Below are 22,121 nucleotides of genomic sequence, written 5' to 3'. Positions count from 1 at the left end.
GTATTATCTTGCGTGTTGTAAGTGATATATGCACTAAGGCCAGAAGTACTGTGACCCCAGATATACTCTTTGATTGGGAGTTTAACTTGGAGAATTCAGAAAGACTTGGCTTCAATGTGAAGTGGCTTCTTAAGCAAATGAATGCCATCAAGGACTCATGTGAGAACGAAATACCCTTTCCCAATGATGTTGTGATGGAGAAAGAAGACAAGATTGCCAGGCTGACTGAAGAGTTGAACAAGGAGAAGGCGGCTTTGCAGGACTTGAAGGATGCAGAGGAGCGAAAATCCTTTTTGCTGATTTTCTTTGATTTCCTTTTTCATGATCTCTTGAGCTTCTGAACTTCTGAGAGATGTGAGGTTTTTATTTGGGTTTTGATATTAGCTGGTTTTGGATTGGTAGATGGTTAAGGATTTTCTTTTGGATTTGATAGAGATATTCCTTTAAGAAATATGAATTGAATTTTGATAAATTGCTGAATTCAAATATTGATTGCAAGTATTGCAAACGTTTTGGAGGAATTGAAATACAATGAAAGAAAATCCTAAATGCCAAATCCAGACGTCATGAATGCTTCAAATGCCCAGTACCTAAAATGTTTGATAATTTCAGACAAACGCCTTAAGCCAATTCTCGTGAATTACTGGTAGGGTTCTGCCATCTGTGTTGATCAGTTTGTAGTATCCTCCGGTTATGGATTTAGCAACCATAAATGGTCCTTCCCAATTGGAGTTCCTTGTATAATGAAGACCACGCTGAGCTGCTTTGAGAACCAGGTCCCCTTCATGAAATTTGTTAGGTTTAGTCGACCGCGCTTTGAATATCTTCTGTTGATTCGGAATTCCTCATGTGACGAAATTCCGTGGTTGTGGCACATATGGACATTCGTGCAGAAAGGAGTATCCTTCATAATGTCTGTCATGCTTAGCCACATCCTCCGCAATGAATCTCTTGATTGGATGATTAACCTGAAGAAGTTATGAATCCAACCATTGGGTGTAATATTGCTAAGGCGAAATTATCCACTCATAGAATTTTGCATTTGCTAAATTGTTTGCGGAGTGAAGCCCTTAAACCAAATAAGCATATTTGAAAACTGACGATATGGGCACGTGAGAAGGAATAAGACTTTCCTGAGTGCGAAATCTCTTGACGAAAGCCTATGGATGTTCCTCAGGCTTTTGTGTAAGTTCTGTCAAGGCTTTGACCTCCTTCAGATACTCGAATGGTGAGATATCTTCTTTTTCTTCCTCTGGGTCATAGGTTTCTTCAGCGGAGAGATGTGTAATTGAAGGTGTCAGTGTCACCTTCCCATCATGAATCCATGTGCGTCCAAGAATCATGTCATATCCTGGATCTTCTCGGATTATGTAAAACTTGGTCTCAGTGCAGACCAAATTTTCTTTGACTTTGAGTATGACGTAGCCGTACGCGTTTCTGGAAACTTCTTCGTGATCTCTGATTGCCATGGAGGCATGAGTAGATTCCTGTCGAGTAATGCCAGCGGCTCTGAGAGTTTTCAGAGGGATGATGTTGACGGCAGTGCCGACATCAATAGATGCTCTCTTGAACTCGTTTCCTTTGACGTGCACTGTGGTGAGAAGTCCCCAGTCATACATTTATTTTTCCGTCACTGGAGGCTCAGTGAATGTCTCTTGAAGCAGTAGACGCTTGCCTGACACGATGTGGTTTAATGCCGCAAACATGTCTTTCCTTTGAACCTTTGATAAGTATAGCAATTCGCAGACATGATCGATCAAGGATTGAACTGCTTCTTTGACGGGAGGTTCAGAGATGATAAAGTCCCCAAGTTGAGTTCTCCCGGTTCGACATTTTCTTTAAATATGCGCTTCAAAGTTTTACAATCACTTGTGGGATGACTGACGAGCCTATGAAAGCGACAATACCGAGGATTTTCCATGGCCTGTTCAGTTGGTTCCCTCTTGACATATGGCAACTTGATTGCACCATCCTGAATCCAGGCATCCATCAATTCGATGAATTCTTCAATGGAGCAGGGGAAATCGGGTGCTTCTGGATCTTCCGTGTGTTGGAGAGGAGTTTGCCCATTATCTTTCTTTTGTGCCTTTGGAGGGGCTGAGGAAGTATGCTTATATTGTGGATCAGCTTTCCGTTTGATTCCTTCCGCAACAACATTTGTGGAAGTCTGAAGGTTGTATTGTTTGTTGATCAAACGTCTATTGTTGCCTCTGGACTCTCGTGGTTCTTCAGCTTTTGCAGTCTTAGTCCTTTCTAGTAGAGCAGGTATAGTAGTTGCCGACCTCTTGGATGCTTCATGGAGTTCTAACAAAGTCTGTAACCTGAGATTCTCCAATAAGGCTCTGTAGACTGGAATCATTCCATTGATGCATAGGTCCACAAGTTGATGTTCTGTGACATTCGGATCATGGCAATCCAACGCTTGAACTCTGAACTTCTTCACATAATCGTTAGGATGTTCGGTGTTCTTTTGAAACATCCTTCCGAGATCAGAGAGGGTGACTTGCTCTTAAACAAAAAAATACTTTCTATAGAAAGCATTAACCATTTCTCCCCAAATGTTGATAGTTCCTTGTGCGATGTTGTTATACCAGGTGTATGCCCTGCCTTTCAAGGATTTTGAAAATTCTTTGAGACGAACAACATGGTTATGCTCATGTTCACCCAAAGCTTCTAGGAACCGAGAAACATGTTCTCGAGCGTTGCCGGTTCCGTCGTACAAAGTGAAGGTTGGAGAGACATAACCTTTTGGGAGAGGGATCCTTTGTGTATCAGCAGGGTATGGAGGTTGGTGACGATGGACATGTGGGGTCTTGTCTCTTCCGCGGTTCTCCAGAAGGCGTTCCAAATCTTCCCGAGTGATGAAGTTTGATGATTGCTTCGCGTCTGCGGCTTTGCGGACTTCATCATCATCTATTGTATGAATTGGAATTACCTCAGGATCAGCGTCTGAGGATTTCTCCTTCTCATTCCCTTTTTCTTGGATCTTCCCTGACATTGTATCAGTGAGAGCCTTTAGTTGATTAAATAGTTACTTTTGTGATGTATCCATATCGGTTTGATTCTTTGCAAGAGTCTCTTGAACTTTGATGAAATCAACAATGGTAGGTGGTGGATTTCCTCTGACTTCCTCAGGGTGTCGGCCGAACAAGGATGACCCTCCGCGTTGACGTGAGAAGGAGTAACATTACCACCGTCAGTGTTAGAGGCCGGAATCGTTCCCGGGATACCCTCGTTGTCGTTGTTGTTATGGTTGCTAGTGCTAGCGCCGTTTGCGTTGGAACCTATGACTAACCCAGACCTAAGACCAGCCATCTTGTGGAGTTGTGAGATTGCAACCGAGAGAATGATCTCCCACTGTGGTCGCCAATCTGTAGATGGGGCAAAACGATTTGCTGGTTTTCACAGGATTGAGGAGACGACCGTACGGAGGAGACTCCTTGAACCGAGTGAAATGTTCAACCTCACACAGATGCACTGCAAGAAGGGAGTGCTTTTAATTCGAGAGATCAATCTGTAGTACTCCGGCCTAAACCAAGACAATGGTCGTTCCAGAGTAAATTCAGTCACAAGAGAGGATGGGTTGATCTGTAGGAGGGAAGCTGAGAAATGTGTGGAATCAATGGTAATCAAAGATTGTGGGTGTGTTGTGAATTCTGAATAAGATAAGTTCTGAATGATTGAATCTCTGTTGAGAGTAATTACTCAGATGTTGAGTTAATCTCGTGTTGTATGTGAGACGTGTGATCGTTGTTCTATATTCAATCATGATTCAGAGACTTATTTATATTGCTGGAATTGTAGACACCATGATCCCATGAAGTGTGAAAGTTGATGGAATCAAAGAGTGGGGACGTGGAAATCGTGTTTGAAACCAGTTGCTCATCATGCGGAGACTTGGTCGATTTTCCATCCACTACTTTGTTAACTCCTTCAACTGATTGCACGACTTGCTCACATTCCATCGTGTGTATGAACACACGTGTCGTAGACCTCCATACCAAAACCCTAGTTGATATCCCCCTAAGTGACACGATTGATGTCTCGTGAACGTGGAGTCTGCAGGGCAGACGTGTATTTAGTCAGTTGTTGACTTCATGGGACGATGAGTCCATGTATTTGCTGAGTTGAACATGATTCTGCAAAATGTTCTGAAACTCATGAATTGAACGTGTCCGTTGAGAACGAGGTGTAATTCTCACGTTGAGGTGAGCAAGTATTGCTCATTCGATGAATTGTTGAATATTGATAGTTGAACCAATATTCCTTGGTTTGAGCAAATATTGCTCATCTGAGCAAGTGTTGCTCGTCTGATGAATTATTGGCAGCGTGACCGAAATAAAACATTAATTAGAATACTGGTAGTTGAACCTAGTATAATAAAATGGTGATCATGAGATCGTCGTAAAATTATTAGCGTTCGAATATGGAATTATGATCCTTGGACTCAGAAACCCTAATTTGATCAATTGATGACCGAGTGATTGTTTATTGAAAATTTAACCATGGAATGAAGGAGGACCGGCTACGTGAGACCGTGGGTCGACCATGTAGCATCCATATACTCGCGTGAGCAAATACAAAGACCCCTTGAAGAGTTGGTGAAAAGATGATCAAATGTTGGTTCAATCATTTTTCATATAATGCTCGTTTGAGCCTTAGATGATAAAACCTAATTAATTATGGAGAGGTGAGAGACCGACCAAGGGGTCATGAAACCAACCCTGGATGGTCGTGGGATCGAATGACGATCACTTCATGAAATTCCAAAATTATTTGGAAGAGGCTTGGACCTAATACGTGCAATTGCGCAAATTAGGTCAAACCATGAAAATACGTGGGACCGGATCATTGCGAACCAAAGAGCCAACCTTGGTCGGTCAAGGTAACATGCTCACGTCGTCAACACGTCCGCGTCTCAGTCTTGAGAATTTTGATATTTTCTGGCGTGCGTTTGAGCAACCATTTGAGAAAATACAATAAAATCAGGGTTTTGCTGAAACTGAGGAAACTTCATGAGATGAAGGAAAAAAATAATTATAAAATGAAGGAATATGAGGAGTGGGACCGCTGGAGCCAAGGCATGGCCGACCGGCCAGTGACCACGGTCCCATTGTGCCTTTTCCTAATTTTATAATATTTTTCATGATTTTATGAAAATATCATGAAATCAAGGAATTTTGTTAAAATTAAGGAGTTTCCTTAAAGTGAAAGAGTTTCCATGGGATCAAGGAAGCAAATAATATTAAAATAATAAAATAAGGGCGTGTGGGGCCGGCTAGGGCATGGCCGGCCAGCTTTGGCCCGGTCCCACAAGTTTCCCTAATTTTATGTAATTTTTGTGTATTATTTTCCATGATTTGAAGGGATTTTCATAATTTGAAAGAAATACCATGAAATCAAGGAATTTCATGGGATCAAGGAAACCTTAAAATAATAATAATAAAATAAGGGGCATGTGGGACCGGCTGAGGCATGGCCGGCCGGCTGGGGCCCGGTCCCACGAGTTTCCCTAATTTTATATTATATTTTCATGGTTTTGTGAAAATACCATGAGATTAAGGAGTTTTCATGAGATTAGGAAAATAATAATAAAATAATGAGGAACCATGAGGTGTGGGGCCGGCCGGGATCAAGGCATGGCCGGTTGGCCAATAATCACGGCCCCACAATGTTTTTCCCAATTTTATATTATTTCCTTGGTGCGAAGGAAACACCATGAAACTGAGGAGTTTCCTCAAAACGAAGGATATTTGTTCAAATGAAAGGATTATCATAAGATCAAGGAAAATAACAAAAAATATGATAAAATATAAAACTGGCGTGGGATTGGCCACGACACGGCTGGCTGGTCGATGAGCCCAATCCCTTGGCGCCTTGGTCAATATTTTAATTATTTATTATTTTCTTTCCTATTTTGCATAAATTCATCGTTTCGTCGTATTTGAAATACTCGTTTGTGCGGTGATTGTTAGTGTATCATCGTTGAGTACACTTGAACCTTTTGAGCCGGGGCTTACTCAGAGGTAGCTCAGATGCCCGTGCGCTGAATATTTATTACTAATCCATGGAATTCTGCTGGGAAGAACCATAGATTGAAGTAACGAAATACTGCGAAAATATTTGAATATTTTCAGAAATTCAGTGGATGAATCCAAGAATTTTAGGAATAATTAACTTATGGCTCTATACTAGCAGTCTATGAGCATTAATTATTCTGACATGAACTTGCTGGAGCTTCAAATCCTTTATATAGTCAGGGAAACTCGTTGTTTCATATCCTTTATCGCTCTATACTAGCAGAGCAAGCTGTCTAGGAGCCGTCAATCTCGTGATTCTATATAGAAATAAATACTGAAGTGTTCAGCATTCATGAGATATGTTGTTTTCCAGCCGAGAGACTGCATATCTGCATGTACTCTGAGAGAAAGTATTCTCAGTCAGAAGATTCGATGAGAGACCCGTGTCTCGGTACTCGCATCTGATTGCTGGATCATGAGTTCGTATAATTATGGGTTTACGATTTTAGCCTTTGTCGAAAATCCACCATCTACACTATGTTGAACCAACATACACGTACACGTTTGGGCACGGTTTTCACAAACCCAGTAAACGTCTACCCAAGTGTGTGTGACAAGCTAAGGTTTGATCTAACGGTTGAGAAATATTAGCTTGGATATAAATCAGGTTTTCATCTAACGGTGAATATGGATTGCTTTGTAACTAAGGAAAAACCTTGATTTGAAGGCTATATAAAAGAGACATATAGCATTGTGCAAAACTAATCCCCACACGTCTGTGTGATACTAGTGCGCTCGTTAGATTCGATTCTCCTTAAACTTTGGTTTTCTTCTCTAAAACCAGGTTAACGACTTAAAGACTTCATTGGGATTGTGAAGCCAGACCGATTCTACTTTTATCGTAGTTGTGTGATATGATCTTGCATCTCCTATCGTACAAGTAAAATCTTTGATTGGCTTGAGATCGTGAGAGTTCTCCAATAGGAAAGATAAAGAAGTCACAAACATCTTCGTCTCACTGTTTGTGATTCCTCGACAAACCGCTTGTGTTGTCAAGAAGAATTGTTGAGAGGTGATTGATTAATCTAGGCTGTTCTTCGGGAATATAAGACCGGATTATAAATATGTTCCTGTTCACCTTGATTTTATATCTTAAGACGGAACAAAAACCTAGGGTTTTTTCTGTGGGAGACAGATTTATCCTTTGATAGACTTTTCTGTGTGAGACAGATTTGTTTATTATCAAGTCTGCGATTTTGGATTGCAGCAACTCTTTGTTGTGGGTGAAATCAGCTAAGGAAATCAAGTGCGAAGTATCCTGCTGGGATCAGAGGCGTAGGAGTACAACTGTACCTTGAATCGGTGGGAGACTGATTGGGGTTCAACTATAGTCCAGTCCGAAGTTAGCTTGGAGTAGGCTAGTGTCTGCAGTGGCTTAATACAGTGTATATTCAATCTGGACTAGGTCTCGGTGTTTTTCTGCATTTGCGGTTTCCTCGTTAACAAAATTTCTGGTGTCTGTGTTATTTCATTTTCCGCATTATATTGTTTATCTTTATAATTGAAATAATACAGGTTGTGCGTTAAAGGTTAATCGATTGGAGATCCGACCTTGTGGTTGATTTCATTGATTAACACTTGGACATTGGTTTTTGGTACCGTCCAAGTTACTCCTTGTATTTGATAAAGACTCGTTATTGTTTTTAGCTTGAGTAAAAATCAAATCAAGAGAGAGATATTAACTCCTTGAGATACTTTTATCTAGATTGAGTCTGACTGTCTAGTTGATTCTCTAGAAAAGTATTTCGGAGTTAGTCCATACAGATTGCTAAGCGAAATATTGGGTGGTGTTGTTAGACCCCCGCTTTTTCAGAAACATTCTTAGAGGACGTTATATAGTTGTTACACCATTTCTCGTCAAAGCAATTTTTAAGATGATTGAAACATATCATGACTTTCGTCACTAGGTAAAGATAAACTTGGTCGAAGAGAAAAGCTTACTAACACATATTTCGAGATATATATAGGCGAGGTATACTCGGCTCGAAATACCAATGTGTATAATCTAAGTCTATATATATAGCATACGACTTTTTTTCTCAAGAAGTAGGAGATAGAGTAGATAAACTTTTGAGTGAAAGATAAGTTCAAGTCTTCACATACCTTTTTTTCGAGAAGTTCCACCGGTTCCTTGAGTAGTTCTTCTACTTGTATGATGAATTTCCATGAAGTCCTTGAGCTCAACTACACTTTCTATCATATTCCGAGACTTAGCTATAATAGACTAGAAATCAAGACTTATAGTTTTGATCACTAACATTGACAAACATGCTTGAGATAGCAACGCATGCGAGTTCGACCGAGCAATGCTCTAACAATCTCCCCCTTTGTCAATTTTAGTGAAAAAACTATCAATACATATGGAATACAAAAAAGATAAAGAAACTTAAGTAGCTCCTATTCCACATGTCTAATCTTCAACATTCCTCGAAATCTTCGTCACTTCCAAGTACTTCAATGATCCCAAATGTTGTAAGTTTAGCATCACCGCTGTTGAAGATCCGCAGCTATAACAATGAGAAAGCATCGGTATCGATCATTTTTATACAGTGTCATAGTATTATTACACAGCGTCAAAGTTCAATTGTATCACAACTTCAACAGTAATACCATGGTGATATGTATCACTCCCCCTTAGTCAATACTCCATCTCACATGGAAACCACTCCCCCTTACATAATGACCCGAAGACCATATGTATTTTTAGTGTGAACTACATATTAATTCTCCCCCTTTTTGTCAATAAAATTGGCAAAGGTACAAGAACGGGATCATAATGAAATTTCTGTAAGAGACATTTCATGACTAAAAATAAAGAACACACATTATCTCATTTAGATGCAATCATATAGCCGAAGCTAATAGCATTCATCAATGAGTTTAAATATACAAGATAACCCCTCTAAAATTCCACAGCCGCACACCCCTCGAGATATGACCATTAAGCACAAGTTCAAAATAACTCTCTCCCATTTAATGTCATTCCCGAAAGAACAACAAGAGTGACATTAATTTCAAAAGAAAAAAAGGATTTTGAAACAAAAATGACACTAACAAGACAAAGACAACTCTACAGAAACTGAACTAGAGTAAACCTACTGGAGCTTCAAACTTAATTTCCCAAAAGATAGAGACAAGCATAGGGGCAAGAGTTATAGAAACGTTTTAATGAACCAGAACAACACCAATAGACTGCCGCAAGTGTTGAAATGTAGCAGTGTCTAATGGTTTGGTAAGAATATCAGCCAATTGTTGTTCGGAGGGCACAAATTCCATACTTATGATACCGTTTTCATAGAGATCACGAATAAAATGGTACCTTATGTCAATGTGCTTTGTTCTTGAGTGCTCAACGGGATTCTCAGTGATTCGAATCACACTAGAGTTATCACAAAAGATCTTCATTATTCCAGTATCAACTCCATAGTCAGCTAGCATTTGTTTCATCCATAGGATTTGAGTACAACATGATCCAGCAGCAATATATTCTGCCTCACATGTAGACAGGGATTGAGAATTTTTCTTCTTGCTATGCCAAGCTACAAGATTCAGTCCTACATAGTAGAAACCCCTGATGTACTTTTTCTGTCTTCTACACATCCTGCCCAATCAGCATCTGAATAAGCAGATAGATGACTGTTAGTATCAAAAGTGTAAGATAAACCATACCCGGCAGTATGACTAATATATCTAATGATCCTTTTTGCAGCTGCAAGATGAGATTCCTTTGGATTTTCCTGAAACCTGGCACAACAACCAACACTGAAGGAAATATCAGGTCTAGTAGCTGTAAGATATAAAAGGCTACCAATAATAGATCGATACAACTTTTGATCCACTTTTGCTCCTTTCTCATCTCTATGTAGTTTACCAGTAGTGGGCATAGGTGTTAATTTTGGAGAAGACTTATCCAGACCGAACCTTGTCACAAGGTCTCGAGCATACTTCTCTTGGGATAAGTAAATTCCATCCTTATGTTGTTGAATTTGTAATCCTAAGAAGAATTTTAATTCACCAACATTGCTCATTTCAAATTCCTTAGCAAGAGAGACTTGGAAGTCCTTTGCAAATTTTTCAGAAGTTGATCCATAGATGATATCATCTACATAGATTTGAACAATAACCACATCTTTTCCACTCCATTTGGTAAACAAAGTTTTATCAGCTCCGCCACTTGAAAAACCTTTTCTAATGAGAGAAGTAGTAAGTTTTCAAACCAGGCTCTAGGTGCTTGTTTCAACCCATACAATGCCTTTTTGAGCTTTAGCACATGATCTGGGAATTCATGATTTTCAAACCCCTTAGGTTCAGGGACATAGACTTCCTCCTTTAAAATTCCGTTTAGGAACGCGGATTTTATATCCATTTGAAACAGCTTAACCTTAAGAAAACAAGCATGAGCTAATAAGAGACGAATGGACTCAAGACGTGCCACAGGATCAAAGGTCTCATCAAAGTCAATCCCTTCAATCTGTGAATATACTTGAGCGACAAGTCTAGCTTTGTTTCTGACAATCATGCCAAATTCATCAGACTTATTCTTGAATATCCATTTGGTACCAACAATATTGATATTGGAGGGACAAGGTACAAGTTCCCACACATCTTGTCTTTGAAATTGATTTAACTCTTCATGCATCGCATTCACCCAAAAGGGATCGTTCAGAGCTTCAACAATATTCATTGGTTCTACTTGTGAAAGATAACAACCAAAATTGCACATATTTTGAAGTTGTCCTCTTGTTTTGGTTGTAGAATCTCTTCCTCCAATAATACTGTTGGGATCATGATTCCTTTGAACCCAGAGATGTCGTGGAGGGACATGTTCTTGTTCGTCAGGAATGTCTTGATCAGTGCTCTTCTCCTCGTCGCTAGAAATTTCAGGATCAGTAACCGTTGGGATAACTTCAACTGATTCTGGAATTTCTTTGACTTTCTCAATTGTCTCGGTTAGAGGCAACTCAGCAGGAGGATTATCATGAAGAAAGTTACTAATGTCGTGGATGATAACGTTAGCAGATTCCATCATGACTTGTGTTCTAAGATTAAACACTTGAAAACCACGACTATCAGAAGCATAGCCAAGAAAGATACCTTCATCACTTTTGGTGTCGAATTTCCCTTTCTGCTCTCGATCTTTCAGAATATAGGCCTTACTTCCAAACACCCTGAGATAGTGTAGGTTGAGTTTCCTTCCGTACCACAACTCATAAGGAGTGTTAAGGGTTTTAGACCGTAAATACACACGGTTGATCAAGTAACATGTTGTATTACCCAAAATCTTAATGGTAAGTTTTTGTTATGGAGCATTACCCTGGCCATTTCCTGAATATTCCTATTTTTTTCTTTCAGCAACTTCATTAGCTTGAGGAGTAATAGGTGGTGAGTATTGTTGAATGATTCCCAGTTCATCACAGAATTAAAATACTTTGGTGTCTTTGAATTCAGTTCCACGATCGCTTCTAATTTTATTTAGCTTGCGACCTTGTTCGTTCTGGATCCTTTTAACAATAATCTTGAATTCACTAAGAGTTTCATTCTTATGAGATAAGAATGCAACCCAAGTGAATCTGGTGTAATCATCTACCATAACTAAAGCATACTTCTTACCAGCAACAATGGGTTGTTGAATTGGTCCGAAGAGATCCATATGAACTAAATCAAGTGGAGGTTTAGTGAGAATATCTCGAGATGATTTGTGGTGGACCTTCGTTTGTTTACCCTTTTGACAGGCACCACATACACCTTCAATCTTTGCATTGATTTCGGGAATGCCTCTAACAAGTTCTTTGTTAATGATCTTAGTTAGAAGACGATAATTGATGTGACCAAAACGCTCATGCCAAAGATGTGTAGATTCCACCTTAGTCAAATTGCAACAGTTACTGAACTGAGTATCGAGAAGATAACAGTTATTTTTACCACGAGTTCCTTGAAAAATTACTTTCTCGGTTTTGTCTACAATGTCACATCCGTTTGCATTGAAGACAACTCGATGGCCTTTGTCACAGATTTGACTAATAGAAAGAAGATTAGCAGTCATACCTTTTACGTATACCACGTCATGGATTTCTGGAGCACCGGGAAGTTTGATCGTTCCCTTCTTGCTGATGTAGCAACAACTCCCATCTCCGAACGTTACAGGACCTCCTTCATAGTCAATAGATGAAACAAACCATGTGAGATCACCTGTCATATGTCTACTAAATCCACTATCAAGAAACCATTAAAAGGGAGACGTAGATCTTAAAGCAAAGGCACCCATACTATTAGTACTTCTCTGTTTAGAGTTTCCTACTAGTTTTGTATGTCCTTTCTGAGTATCAAAAATTTGTTTAGCTTTCTTACAAAGATCACTTGCAACATTTAGGCTCCTTCGAAACGACATACAGACTTGTTGACGGTGATCAGAAGAATCACAACACCAACATGTGCCAAGACTTTCAAGTTTTTCTGAGTGGTTCCTAGTCATATCAGTTTTCATAACAACTGGTCGTTGATTACCATCTGATTTACGACTATTCTTTAAGGAGGAACAACTGGAGTTACTCAGATTCATCAAGGGACTTTTACAAGATATCAAATCCTTAATAATTGTAATTTCTGCAACAAGACCAGAGTTGATCCGAATTTGTTCATCCAACCGTTTTTGAAGAGTAACCAGTTTATCAGACTTTTTTCTACGTTTAGTTTTTAAACCTGGTGAGGCGTCAATTGAGACTTTATGGTCCATATAGTCAGATCGCTACAAACACAGACTTTTGAGGTCTTGCTTGCTCTGATACCAATTGAAAAAACGGGGGTCTAACAACACCACCCAATATTTCGCTTAGCAATCTGTATGGATAAACTCGAATATACTTTTAAGAGAATCAACAAGACTCAATCAATTAAAATTATATCAACGAGTTTATATCTCTCTCTTGATTTGATTTCCTCAAACAGAAACTGCGAGTACTAATCAAATACAAGGAATAACTTGGATGGTACCAAAGACCAATATCCAAGTGTCAATCAATATCAATCAACAACCGTTAGGTCAGATTCTCCAATTGATTGATCTAACGCACAACTTGTATTATTTAAATTATAAAGATAAAACAATATACTGTGGAAATTGAAATAACACAGACACCAGAAATTTTGTTAACGAGGAAACCGCAAATGCAGAAAAACCCCGGGACCTAGTCCAGATTGAACACACACTGTATTAAGCCGCTACAGACACTAGCCTACTCCAAGCTAACTTTGGACTGGACTGTAGTTGAACCCCAATCAGTCCCCACTGATCCAAGGTACAATTGTACTCCCTACGCCTCTGATCCCAGCAGGATACTACACCCTTGATTCCTTTAGCTGATCTCACCCACAACTAAGAGTTGCTACGACCCAAAATTGCAGGCTTTGATAATAAACAAATCTGTCTCACACAGACAAGTCTATCAAAGGATCAATCTGTCTCCCACAGAAAAACCCTAAAGTTTTTGTTCCGTCTTTTGATAATAATCAAGGTGAACAGGAACCAATTGATAATCCGGTCTTATATTCCCGAAGAACAACCTAGATTAATCAATCACCTCACAACAATCTTAATCTTATGGTAGAGAAACAAGATGTTGTGGAATCACAAAGAATTAGACAAAGATGTTTGTGATTACTTTTTATATATTTCCTATCGGAGATATCAAATATCAAGCCAATCAATCTGATTGTACTCGTACGATAAAAGATACAAGATCAGATCACACAACTACGATAAAAGTAGTATCGGTCTGGCTTCACAATCCTAATGAAGTCTTTAAGTCGTTAACCTGGTTTTAGAAGAAGAAAACCAAAGGTTAAAGGAGAACCGACTCTAGTACGCAAACTAGTATCACACGTAAGGTGTGGGGATTAGTTTTGCACAATACTAGATGTCTCCTTTATATAGTCTTTCAAATCAGGGTTTTGCCTTGGTAACAAAGCAATCAACATTCACCGTTAGATGAAAACCTGATTTAGATTCAAGCTAATATTTCTCAACCGTTAGATCGAAAACTTAGCTTGTTATACACAAATGAACTGCACGCTTCTAGGTTTGTTAACCGTACCCAAACATGTACATTTTTGGTTCAACAATAGTTAACTAAAAGGTTAGCCATATGAGCATTTCATATCAACCATGTTCTTCTTCACCATAACTATTTCAAATGACTCAAATGAACTAGTTAGAGAGTTGTTCAATTGCAATGAAATCTTATGTAACTACACAAGACACAATTGAAGCAAAGATGATTTGATTCACTTGAATCGGTTCATGAACTTTTATAGCCATGGTTTGTAAACTGCATTCCTTAGTATTTTTAAAGTTTAAGTTTAGAAATCATCTTCAGATATATAACCTTCTCAAGTTCGCAGACTAGGTTCGCGGACTTAAGACACCAGAAAGAGTTTACAAACTCCAACAGAAATTCTCGGGATGAGAACTTCGCCGGTTCGCGGACTGGGTTCGCGGACTTAGTTCACTCAAGTAGTTTGTCAACTCCATCAGAAATTCTCGGGTTTGAGAACTTCGGCAGTTCGCGGACTGAGTTCGCGGACTGAGTTCGCGGACTTGGCAACAAGCCATTCTTCCGGTTTCTCTTGTTCAACAAAGTTCGCAAACTTTGGTTCAAGGAATAGGACTTATACATAAATGTGTTTCCACAACAATGCTTGTGTCCATCATTGGTTATGTAATTTAAACTCTCATTTCAATCATTGAAACATTCTTAGAGGACGTTATATAGTTGTTACACCATTTCTCACCAAAGCAATTTTCAAGATGATTGAAACATATCATGACTTTCGTCACTAGGTAAAGATAAACTTGGTCGAAGCGAAAATCTTGCCAACACATATTTTGAGATATAGATAGGCGAGATATACTCGGCTCGGAATACCAAATGTGTATAGTCTAAGTCTATATATATAGCATACGACTTTTTGTCTCAAGAAGTAGGAGATAGAGTGGATAGACTTTTGAGTGACAGATAAGTTCAAGTCTTCACATACCTTTTTGTCGAGAAGCTCCACCGGTTCCTTGAGTAGTTCTTCTACTTGTATGATGAATCGCCATGAAGTCCTTGATCTCAACTACACTTTCTATCCTAGTCCGAGACTTAGCTAACTAGACTAGAAATCAAGACTTATAGTTTTGATCACTAACATTGACAAACATGCTTGAGATAGCAACACATGCGAGTTCGACCGAGCAATGCTCTAACACAGATGCTCAAAGTTAAGTCTATTATGTCATTATGCAAATATTGATAAAAGATAGAATGAACTTTTAAAAATTCCGCAGTATTGATCTTTCCATGATCATGTGAAAGTACTGTATGGATCCGTAAGTTTTCTTATCTTGAGCGCTCCCGATTAAATTAATCAATAAGGTCTCTTGTGGTTAATTTATTCGAGTTTACCGGGTACAAATCCATGTGGTTTGTTAATGTCCAAAGAAATCCTTCTTTTCTTGTAAAAGTAAGGTCGCTCATGTTGTTCTTTCGGGAATGACATATAATGGTGCAGAGTTCTTAATTGAACTTGTGCTTAATTGCCATATCTTTGTGGGGAGTGCGACTGTGGAATACTGTAGGAGTTATCTTGTATCTTTATAAACTCCTTGATGAATACACTAAGTTTCGACTATGTGAAATCATTGAAACAAGTTGATGTTCTCTTTTAGTCATGAATTATCTCTTTGAGAATTTCATTATGATCCCGTAGTTTTCGTATCTTTGCTAATTTATATTGACAAAAAGGGGGAGAATTATTTGGTAGTTCACACTACATACATATGGTTTACAGATCATTATGTAAGGGGGAGTGGTTTTCATTTGTAGATGAAGTATTGACGAAGGGGGAGTGATGCATATCACTGCAGTATTATTGTCAAAGTTGTGATGCAATTTTGTTAGAGCACTGCTCGGTCGAACTCGTAAGCGTTGCTAACTCAAGCTTGTTTGTCAAGTTTAGTTGCCAAAACTATAAGTCTTGATTTTTAGTCTACTTATAGCTAAGTCTCGGATTAGGATAGTAAGTTAGTTGAACATTAGACTTTACGACATTCATCGATTGAAGACGAAGAACTACTAAGGGGAGCTTGTGGAACTTCATCAACAAAAGGTATGTGGAGACTTGAACTCATCTATCACTCAAAAGTCTATCTACTCTGTCTCCTATTTGAAACAAAAGTCATATAGCTATATAGACTTCGATTATACACATTTGATATTTCGAGCTGAGTTTACCTCGCTTACATATTTCTCGAAATATGTGTTGGTAAGATTTCACTTTAACCAAGTTCATCTTATATTCTTGACGAAAGTCAAAAGATAATCATGTGAAAATCGCCTTGTAACATCTTACATGATTTGTGTGAGACAGTCATTTGATGTAGACTCGGAATGTTTCGTATTGATCATTCGATCACTTGAAAATTTCGTTGAAGCTAATAGTTTGTGTGAGACAGCTATTGTCGTCTTCTAAGAATGTTTCAGTGATTGAATTGGGAGTTTAGAACAATTAACCATGATTGGATATAGCACAATATGCGTACTTGTATGCTAACTGTCGCAAGTTATTCCAAGTCCGGGAACCATAGTATGCATACTTGTATGCGTATTGGTTGGTTAATAGTATCTGGGAACTTAGTATGCATACTGGCATAAGTTTCAAGTTCCGGAAATTCAACTGAGTCCGGAAGGTATACGTACCCGTTCGCATACTGGCGAACCCAAACTAAGTCCGACCACTTGTGTATGTGTACCCATTTGCATACTTGAGTAGGTTATGTTCTAAAATCGGTTTGTTCATGAACTAATACATTTATATAATAAGGAATGCAATCTTTTGCAAATCGTCGCTATAATGTTCATGAATTGATTCGAGTGAATCAAAATCGATTTTGCTTCAATTGTGTCTTGTATACTTCTATGAGAATATAAACAATTGAACAACTCCATAACTAGTTTCATTTGGGTCATTTGAACTAGTTATGGTTAATATGAATATGGTTGATATGAAAGTGTTCATATGGATAACTTCGGTTAACTATGCTTGAGCCAACAAGGTGCACACGTTTAGGTACGGTTTCTCATATCTAAATGAAGTCACTTTTCATTTGTGTGTAACAAGCTAAGTTCAATCTAACGGTTGAAATATATTAGCTTGGGTCTAATCAGGTTTTCATCTAACAGTGAATATTGAATGCTTTGTTACCAATGTAACATTGATTGCAAACCCTGATTTGAAGATTATATAAGAGAGAACTCTAGAAACTGGGAAACTTAGTCCCCACACCTCATGTGTGATACTAGTCGCGACTAGAATCGATTCTTCTTTAACCTTAGTTTTTTCCAAAACCGAGTAGGTTAACGACTTAAAGACTTCATTGGGATTGTGAAGCCAGACCCAACTATTTTCTCTGTAATTGCGTGTTTTGATCTTGCTGTTTTCTATCGTGATTGAGTACTATCTTCTTTATGATTTTATCGAGATTTCTCCGATAGGCAAGATAAAAAATAGTCACATACATCTTCGTCTCATCGTTTGTGATTCCATAATATCTTATATCGCTACCATACGATTAAGATTATTATTAGGCAATTGATACTACTAGGTTATTCTTCGGGAATATAAGTCCGGTGTATCAATTGGTTCCTGTTCACCTTGATTTATCAAAAGACGGAACAAAACTCATAGGTATATCTGTGGGAGACAGATTTATCTATTCAATAGACTTTTCTGTGTGAGACAGATTGGTTTATCAAGTCTTTGACTTTGGGTCGTAGCAACTCTTAGTTGTGGGTGAGATCATCTAAGGGAATCAAGTGCGCAGAATCTGGCGTGGTTCTAGAGGCGTGAGGAACGCGACTGTACCTTGATCAGTGTGAGATTGGTTAGGGCTCAACTACATTCCAGTCTGAAGTTAACTTGGAGTAGGCTAGTGTCTATAGCGGTTTAATAAAATGTGGTGTTCAAATCTGGACTAGGTCCCGGGGTTTTTCTGCATTTGCGGTTTCCTCGTTAACAAAATTTCTGGTGTTTGTGTTATTTCATTTTCGCGTTATATTTGTTTATATAATTGAAATATCATAGGTTTTGTGTAAGATCAATCAATTGTGAATCCAACCTTTGGTTGTTGATTAAATTGACTGACACTTGGATATTGGTTTTTGATACCGTCCAAGTTATTTCTTATATTCAATCGGGATCGCAAATTCCTATTTGTTTGATTCCAGATTGAATTTAGAAATTGAGATATAGCTCTTGGATATACTTTTCTTAAGATTGAGTCTGACTGTCTAGTTGATTCTCTTGAAAGTATATTGGAGTTAGTCCATACAGATTGCTAAGCGAAATATTGGGTGTGGTTGTTAGACCCCCGCTTTTTCAATTGGTATCAGAGCAGGCAAACACACTAAGACCTCATAAGTCTGTGTTTGTAGAAGTCTGACTATATGGATGAGTCTATCTCTAAGAATGTACTAGTTCAGAAATTACCAGATGATTTTCAAAGCTTGGATTCACCTGAGAGAACTGTCACATCTAAGTCAATATCTAAACATTCTCTTAATGTAGAAACTGTTGATAATTGGGAAACACGCCTAGAAGAATCGTTGGATGAACTTTCTGATGAAGGTGATTCAAATATTGATAGAGATGTTGATGAGGAAGTCTCAGAGTATGTGAAGGTTTTGAATTCGTTGGAAAAGAAGAATATGACAACTTCTCATGTCACACCTCTTCTGACTCCTCTCTGTCGAGAAAACAAAAAATTGAGAAGATGTTACACATGTGTTTATGTTTCGAATCGTTCTAACGAATTGATCCTCAAGGATTCTGAGGAAAACCTACGTCTGAAGTCACTTGAATGTAATAATCTTTATCAAAAATACTTCTTGTTGGAAGAGAAACTTGCAGAAACTGAAGCAAGGATTAACTCCCAGCAAGAAAGTTTTGATGACAGAGAAAACGCTTATCTCACTCGAGAAAAACGCCCTGAGGCTGATTTAACTGTTGGTCTTGATAAAATCAAGATGTTGGAAGATGACTTGAAAAAGTTCAATACTAGTTCAAGCAAATTAACCACAGTGCTAGGAGCAAGTAAAAATCATCGTGATACACAAGGATTGGGCTATAAGGAAATAGATGCTCCAAGTATTAACAAAGAAGTAAAAAATTTCAAGGCTAGTGATTCTTCTCAACAAAAGGTTTCTACTGATGGAAAAAGTGAAACACCTTCACCGGCAGTTAAGGTTCGAAAGAGCAAAGTATATCAACCTCCAACGTCAGTACACACAGATCGAGGTAAGAACATTCCTCATGTTTGCCACTATTGCGGAAATAAAGGTCACCTGGAAAGGAGATGTCGTTTCCCTATAAGAATGAGAAACTTCATGATGTTCTTGTTTGTGCATCACAAGAAGTTGTGAAACCAAAATCATATGTTAAGACTATTCCCCTTAACATTACAGGTTGTAATTGTCCAACCTTTGGGCAAAGGAATCAGTGCTGTGATAAACCTAGATTTACCTATAAACGTCATACGAATCCTTTTCACAATCATAATGGTTATCAAAAGGATAACTTTGTAAAGACGGAGACAAGATCCGATGCTCCCAATTGGAGAAAGACTAACCTGCAAAAGAATAATCAATCCGCTTCTCTTCCGAGAATTCTAGAAGAGAGTAATGCGAAGAAGGTTCTGGTTGTTCCTAAACGCACTCAGAAGTGGATACCAAAGAAAGTAAATGATGTTTTGAGTGTGAAAATGAATGATCTCCTAGAAAATTCCATGACTATGGAGAAAAAAGTATCCATAATGTTGGAACTTAAAAATTTCTTTGGAAATATGGATTTGGATGTGAAAGGTTCTAATAGCGATCTCTTTCATGATAATCCAAAAGTGAAACGAAATAAGCCAAAAACTATAGATGGTCAAAAATCCATAGTTGCGGAAAAGTATGTTTTGGTCATTTATGGTGAGCAAGACCTTGTTCACCTCAACACAAATTGATTGCGTTGTAAGTGCATCCCCACCAAGGAATGCCCTGCTATGTATACGGTAAGGGAAGCACGATAATTGGGGCACACATATTGTGTCAGGTATGATTTTGAATCTTTGGTAAGGTCGTAGAATTCGATTGGATTCCTCTAAAAAGTTATGTCTATAAACTGGAGCAAGATTTGTGTTTTTATTTATTTGCTTAGAGTACTTATAATGATCCACGTACCTTGTTTATCGTTCATTTCTACCTAACTTGATCTGTGTTAAGGTTCTTAAATGTTTAGGTTTGAAAATAGTAGTTCGGGATGTTTGGACTTCATGGCACACATACCAGGTATGCATGTCATCATTTAAAATCAAAATCCAGGGACTTTAGTTCGCATACCCGTTTGTATACTTCTCCAGGTCACGAAAATTCGTTTGCAAACCGGTATGCATACTTGCATGTAGACGTCGATATTCGGTAAACCTGTTTTGGCCGTAACTTCTTCGTACGAACTCGGAATGACCTCATTATTTTTGAATTCTCTTCTTCTCTGAATTCTCTTCAAAATGGAGATGAGAATTCTTGAATTTGGATGAGTTAAGATTGGTATTTGTCCCGTCTCTTGTTTTTGATTGTTTTGCTCTGTTTCGTCGCACTTGTTCCACTTCTCTTGGACTTGGGCACTTGGATTCTTGGAGTAGTACTCTTCTAAGCTCATTTGTAGCTTTTACAAGAATTTTTTTGGTGAATCACAAAGAAGGAAGTTCAAGAATGGGCAGTAGTACGCATTGCTATGAGATTCTTGAATGTTCACAATCATCTTATGTGAACTATGGTGCATGGTCATTAATGACTTTGTATGTTCTTCTTTGTTAATAAAATCTTTTTATACGCATTTGGTAGCTATTCTTGGTGTAAATCCGTGCGAAAAAGATTGATTCTACCCTCTAATGACAAATCATCTTATATGTGCATTACGAGTTTGCCTTGATGTCTAGGAAACCTTTTGTGAGAATTTATTCTTGTGTTTTAAAAAGGATAACTAGGGTTTGGAGTATCAATTATTGTGAGTACACATAGCTATTGGCAACGTTTTTTTTCATCTTGCAATGTTTTTAGATTTATTTAAATTCTAAAGTTTATTTGGAAGATGATTTTGCAGTATTAATCTTTATTGGTTTCATATATTGCAAAATTGTTATGGGATATGTGTGTTTACGTCCGTGAACTATGATTGTCCCATATACGTCAAAAGTTAAGCCTATTATGTCATTATGCAAATATTGATGGAATATATGATGAACTTTTGATTGCAAAGATTAAGTCTATTATATGTATTTATGCAAATATTGATGAAAAATAGAATGAATCTTTGAATATTCCGCAATATTGATCTTTCCCTGATCCACTTTGTGAATATACTGCGCGGCTCCGTAAGTTCTCTTTTGTTGAGCATTTCCGATTAAGTTAATCATGGGTTCTCTTGTGGTTAATTTAATTGAGTTTTCTGGGTACAAATTCATGTTTCATGTGATTTGTTAATGTCCAAAGAAATCTTTCTTTTCTTGTAAAAGTAAGGTCGCTCTTGTTGTTCTTTCGGGAATGACATTTTATGGGTGAGAGTTCTCATTTGAATTTGTGCTTAATTGTCGAATCTTTGTGTGGAGTGCGGCTGTGGAATATTTTAGGATTTTTCTTGTATCTTTATTAACTCCTTGATGAATGCATTTAGTTTCGACTATATGATTGCATCTAAACAAAGTTGATATGTTCTCTTTTAGTCATGAAGTATCTCTATGATAATTTCAATATGATCCCGACATTTGCCAATTTATATTGACAAAAAGGGGGAGAATTAATGTGTAGTTCACACTACAAATACATATGGTTTACGAATCATTATGTAAGGGGGAGTGGTTTTCATGTGAGATGAAGTATTGACTAAGGGGTGTGATACATATCACCATAGTATTGTTGTCAAAGTTGTGATGCAATTGGACTTTGATGTTGTGTAATAATACTA

The sequence above is a fragment of the Papaver somniferum genome, chromosome 7 (genome assembly GCF_003573695.1).
Source record: "Papaver somniferum cultivar HN1 chromosome 7, ASM357369v1, whole genome shotgun sequence".
Classification (NCBI taxonomy): Eukaryota; Viridiplantae; Streptophyta; class Magnoliopsida; order Ranunculales; family Papaveraceae; genus Papaver; species Papaver somniferum.
This window is presented reverse-complemented; position numbering follows the sequence as displayed.